Here is a 6,667-nt window from a genome sequence, read left to right on the forward strand (position 1 = left end):
GGTATATCAACTTTATCCTGATGCCACATGTACTTGACTTCCTCAGCCAGTTGGATGTATTTTTCAATTTTTTCTCCTGTTTTCTTTTGTATATTTGTTGTATTCGGTATGGATATTTCGATTAGTTGTGTTAATTTCTTCTTTTTATTGGTATCATGTCAAGTTTGTTATGTGGTGTTTTATCTGTTATAATGGTTCTGTTCCAGTATAATTTGTATTCATCATTCTCCAGTACATTTTGTGGTGCATACTTGTATGTGGGAACGTGTTGTTTTATTAGTTTGTTTTATGGCAAGTTGTTGATGTATTATTTTTGCTACATTGTCATGTCTTCTGGGGTATTCTGTATTTGCTAGTATTGTACATCCGCTTGTGATGTGATCTACTGTTTCTATTTGTAGTTTGCAAAGTCTGCATTTATCTGTTGTGGCATTGGGATCTTTAATAATATGCTTGCTGTAATACCTGGTGTTTATTGTTTGATCCTGTATTGCAATCATAAATCCTTCTATCTCACTGTATATATTGCCTTTTCTTAGCCATGTGTTGGATGCGTCTTGATCGATGCGTGGCTGTGTTAGATGATACGGGTGCTTGCCATGTAGTGCCTTCCCCTTCCAGTTTCCTTTCTTCGTATTTGTTGATGTTATGTGATCTAAAGGGTTGTAGAAGTGGTTATGAAATTGCAGTGGCGTAGCCGATGTATTTATGAGTGATTTCTTTGTGTGTTTTGCTAGTTTCTGCTCGTTCTATAAAGAATTTTCTTAAATTGTCTCCCTGTCCATAATGTAGGTTTTTTATGTCGATGAATCCCCTTCCTCCTTCCTTTCTGCTTAATGTGAATCTTTTTGTTGCTGAATGTATGTGATGTATTCTATATTTGTGGCATTGTGAACGTGTAAGTGTATTTAGTGCTGCTAGATCTGTGGTACTCCATTTCACTACTCCAAATGAGTAGGTCAATATTGGTATAGCATAGGTATTTATAGCTTTTGTCTTGTTTCTTGCTGTCAATCCTGTTTTCAGTATTTTTGTTAGTCTTTGTCTATATTTTTCTTTTAGTTCTTCTTTAATATTTGTATTATCTATTCTTATTTTTTGTCTGTATCCGAGATATTTATAGGCATCTGATTTTTCCATCGCTTCTATGCAGTCGCTGTGGTTATCCAATATGTAATCTTCTTGTTTAGTGTGTTTTCCCTTGACTATGCTATTTTTCTTACATTTGTCTGTTCCAAAAGCCATATTTATACCATTGCTGAATACTTCTGTTAGCTTTAGTAATTGGTTGAGTTGTTGATTTGTTGCTGCGAGTAGTTTTAGATCATCCATGTATAGCAAATGTGTGATTTTGTGTGGGTATGTTCCAGTAATATTGTATCCATAATTTGTATTATTTAGCATGTTGGATAGTGGGTTCAGAGCAAGACAGAACCAGAAAGGACTTAATGAATCTCCTTGGTATATTCCACACTTAATCTGTATTGGCTGTGATGTGATATTATTTGAATTTGTTTGGATATTAAGTGTGGTTTTCCAATTTTTCATTACTATGTTTAGGAACTGTATCAATTTAGGATCTACTTTGTATATTTCCAATATTTTTAGTAACCATGAGTAGGGTACACTATCAAAAGCTTTTTGGTAATCAATGTATGCGTAGTGTAGCGACCTTTGTTTAGTTTTAGCTTGATATGTCACCTCTGCATCTATTATCAGTTGCTCTTGTACATCCTCGTGCTCCTTTGCAACAGCCTTTTTGTTCTTCATTTATAATTTTGTTCTGTGTTGTATGTGTCATTAATTTCTGTGTAATGACTGAAGTTAATATTTTGTAGATTGTTGGTAGGCATGTTATGGGGCGATATTTAGCTGTGTCTGCTTGATCTTTAGGTTTCAGATAAGTTATTCCATGTGTAAGCCTATCAGGGAATGTGTATGGGTCTGCAATGTAACTGTTAAATAATTTAGTTAGATGTGAATGTGTTGAGGTGAACTTCTTTAGCCAGAAATTTGCTATTTTATCTTTTCCAGGGGCTTTCCAATTGTGAGTAGTATTAATAGCTTGGGTGACTTCATGTTGCAAAATTACCACCTCAGGTATTTGTGGTATCATCTTGTATGTGTCTGTTTCTGCTTGTATCCACCGTGCATGCCTGTTATGTTGTACTGGGTTTGACCATATGTTGCTCCAGAAGTGTTCCATGTCAGTTATGTTTGGTGGATTGTCTATTTTAATGTGTGTGTTATCTATTGTCTGGTAAAATTTCTTTTGGTTTGCGTTGAATGTTTGGTTTTGTTTCCTTCTATTTTCACTTTTTTGTATCTTCTAAGTCGTTTGGCCAATGCTTGTAATTTCTGCTTCTCATCTAATTTCTCTATCGCTGCTTCTTGTGAGATTTTACCTAACCTTTTTCGTTTTTTTTCCTGACATTTCATTTCTTATAAATTGTGTTAGCTGTCTGATGTCCTCAGTTTTTCTATTCTGATCTGTAGCCTGTGTTGCCATGCTGGTTTTGTGGGTTTCTTCTGTGTTGGTTGGTTCTGATTTCTGCCTAGTGTGTATATTTAGTGTAGTGAGTGCTCCTATATGAACCAGTAGTTGTAACTCTTCCATAGTTGTATATTCATTTATTTTGTTGTATATGATTGTGTTGATAGTTTTTATTGTTGTTTCGACTTGTGGGTTACTTGGCAGTCTATGCAAGAATGGTCTAATGTCTGTATTCGTGTCTTTGTATTCTATATATGTCAGCAGAAATTTTTCTTCCATATCTAACATGTGTGTCACTTAATGTTCTATTTGTGCTTGTGCTGGTGGCTGTCTTAAGATTTCGTTTTCCTCTGATTGTTTAAATGATGCGTGTTCTTTGCTTGTTTGTTCTGGGATGTTTGAGTCCATTACTGTATTTTCTTCTTCTAATTGCACATTATTTTGTTCCAGTATTTGTTGTACTTGTTGTTTGATGTTTTCTAATTCTGACTGGGGTAGCCTGTTATTTTTTATTATTACACGGATCTGATCAGCTAGTCGCTGTTGTGTTAAAAATTTTAATTCCGGGTATCTGGTAATAAATGTTGTGTATACTTGTGATCTGTATCCAGTTGTGTTGGTTCCTAAGTTTGTTGCTTGGTAATAACAGAACATGAGGTGTCGATTAACTTCATCTGACCATCTCATCCTCTGTCTTTGTTTTCCTTCTAGGGTGGTTGCAGGAAGCATATCCTGCAAAACACCTCTTTGGATTTAAATCATTTTCCAGTTGGCTAGCAGTGTCGTTACCATTGTGGGCGGGCATAGGGTTCAAGCGTCGTCCCCGACCATGACGGCGCTTGTCCGAGGCTTCTTTAGTTCTGTCATGAACCAACTCATCACACTAAGAGGGGGGGTTAGCCCTATTAGTGGTTTGTTCCTTTCCTCGCCTTTTACGACTGGCAGAACATACCGGAGGCCTATTCTTTTCCCGGGCCTGTTATTATTATTATTATTTCTTTACTTTCTCAGACTTTTTAGAAGTCTGGTTAAGAATGGAGTGACGCGGACCTTTATCAAGCGTCACTTCCTTTTTGCTGTACGGTACATGTTATATTGCATTTAGGAACTTTCGGGTAATTGAACATGTATCAATAATTACGGATTTCTGTAATTGTATATATATGTTTGGATGTAGCTGTATTGCATTGATGTATTGGTGGATATTGTGTGGTATGACTCCTGTAGTTGATAGTATAATTGGTATGTCAACTTTATCCTGATGCCACATGTCTTTGACTTCCTCAGCCAGTTGGATGTATTTTTCAATTTTTTCTCCTGTTTTCTTTTGTATATTTGTTGTATTGGGTATGGATATTTCGATTAATTGTGTTAATTTCTTCTTTTTATTGGTGAGTATGATGTCAGGTTTGTTATGTGGCGTTCTTTTATCTGTTATAATGGTTCTGTTCCAGTATAATTTGTATTCATCATTCTCCAGTACATTTTGTGGTGCATACTTGTATGTAGGAACGTGTTGTTTTATAAGTTTATGTTGTAAGGCAAGCTGTTGATGTATTATTTTTGCGACATTGTCATGTCTTCTGGGGTATTCTGTATTTGCTAGTATTGTACATCCGCTTGTGATGTGATCTACTGTTTCTATTTGTTGTTTACAAAGTCTGCATTTATCTGTTGTGGTATTGGGATCTTTAATAATATGCTTGCTGTAATACCTGGTGTTTATTGTTTGATACTGTATTGCAATCATGAATCCTTCTGTCTCACTGTATATATTGCCTTTTCTTAGCCATGTGTTGGATGCGTCTTGATCGATGTGTGGCTGTGTTAGATGATACGGGTGCTTGCCATGTAGTGTTTTCTTTTTCCAATTTACTTTCTTCGTATTTGTTGATGTTATGTGATCTAAAGGGTTGTAGAAGTGGTTATGAAGTTGCAGTGGTGTAGCCGATGTATTTATATGGGTGATTGCCTTGTGTATTTTGCTAGTTTCTGCTCGTTCTATAAAGAATTTTCTTAAATTGTCTACCTGTCCATAGTGTAGGTTTTTTATGTCGATAAATCCCCTTCCTCCTTCCTTTCTGCTTAATGTGAATCTTTCTGTTGCTGAATGTATGTGATGTATTCTATATTTGTGGCATTGTGATCGTGTAAGCGTATTGAGTGCTTCTAGGTCTGTGGTACTCCATTTCACTACTCCAAATCAGTAGGTCAATATTGGTATAGCATAGGTATTTATAGCTTTTGTCTTGTTTCTTGCTGTCAATTCTGTTTTCAGTATTTTTGTTAGTCTTTGTCTATATTTTTCTTTTAGTTCTTCTTTAATATTTGTATTATCTATTCCTATTTTTTGTCTGTATCCTAGATATTTATAGACATCTGTTTTTTCCATCGCTTCTATGCAGTCGCTGTGGTTAACCAATATGTAATCTTCTTGTTTAGTGTGTTTTCCCTTGACTATGCTATTTTTCTTACATTTGTCTGTCCCAAACGCCATACTTATATCATTGCTGAATACTTCTGTTATCTTTAGTAATTGGTTGAGTTGTTGATTTGTTGCTGCCAGTAGTTTTAGATCATCCATGTATAGCAAATGTGTGATTTTGTGTGGGTATGTTCCAGTAATATTGTATCCATAATTTGTATTATTTAGCATGTTGGATAGTGGGTTCAGAGCAAGGCAGAACCAGAAAGGACTTAATGAGTCTCCTTGGTATATTCCACGCTTAATCTGTATTGGCTGTGATGTGATATTATTTGAATTTGTTTGGATATTAAGTGTGGTTTTCCAGTTTTTCATTACTATGTTTAGGAACTGTATCAATTTAGGATCTACTTTGTATATTTCCAATATTTGTAGTAACCATGAGTGGGGTACACTATCAAAAGCTTTTTGGTAATCAATGTATGCGTAGTGTAGAGACCTTTGTTTAGTTTTAGCTTGATATGTCACCTCTGCATCTATTATCAGTTGCTCTTTACATCCTCGTGCTCCTTTGCAGCAGCCTTTTTGTTCTTCATTTATAATTTTGTTCTGTGTTGTATGTGTCATTAATTTCTGTGTAATGACTGAAGTTAATATTTTGTAGATTGTTGGTAGGCATGTTATGGGGCGATATTTAGCTGGGTTTGCTGTGTCTGCTTGATCTTTAGGTTTCAGATAAGTTATTCCATGTGTAAGTGTATCAGGGAATATGTATGGGTCTGCAATGTAACTGTTAAATAATTTAGTTAGATATGAATGTGTTGAGGTGAACTTCTTTAGCCAGAAATTTGCTATTTTATCATTTCCAGGGGCTTTCCAATTGTGCGTAGAATTAATTGCTCGGGTGACTTCATGTTGCAAAATTATCACTTCAGGCATTTGTGGTATCATCTTGTATGTGTCTGTTTCTGCTTGTATCCACCGTGCATGCCTGTTATGTTGTACCGGGTTCGACCATATGCTGCTCCAGAAGTGTTCCATGTCTCTTATGTTTGGTGGATTGTCTATTTTTGTGTGTGTGTTATCTATTGTTTGGTAAAATTTCTTTTGGTTTGTGTTGAATGTTTGGTTTTGTTTCCTTCTATTTTCACTTTTTTTGTATCTTCTAAGTCGTTTCGCCAAAGCTTGTAATTTTTGCTTCTTTTCATCTAATTGCTCTATTGCTTCTTGTTGTGAGATTTTACCTAACCTTTTTCGTTTTTTGTCTGATATTTCATTTCTTATAAATTGTGTTAGCTGTCCAACGTCTTTTCTCAGTTTTTCTATTCTGATCTGTAGCCTGTGTTGCCATGCTGGTTTTGTGGGTTTCTTCTGTGTGTTGGTTGGTTCTGATCTCTGCCTAGTGTGTATATTTAGTGTAGTGAGTGCTCCTACATAAACCAGTAGTTGTAACTCTTCCATAGTTGTGTATTCATTTATTTTGTTGTGTATGATTGTGTTGATAGTTTTTATTGTTGTTTCGACTTGTGGGCTATTTGGTGGTCTATGCAAGAATGGTCTAATGTCTGTATTTGTGTCTTTGTATTCTATATATGTCAACTGAAATTTTTCTTCTATATCTAACATGTGTGTCACTTCGTGTTCTATTTGTGCTTGTGCTGGTGGCTGTCTTAAAATTTCATTTTCCTCTGATTGTTTAATTGATGCGTGTTGTTCTTTGTTTGTTTGCTGTGGGATGTTTGAGTCCG

The sequence above is a fragment of the Schistocerca nitens genome, chromosome 2 (assembly GCF_023898315.1).
Source record: "Schistocerca nitens isolate TAMUIC-IGC-003100 chromosome 2, iqSchNite1.1, whole genome shotgun sequence".
Taxonomy (NCBI): Eukaryota; Metazoa; Arthropoda; class Insecta; order Orthoptera; family Acrididae; genus Schistocerca; species Schistocerca nitens.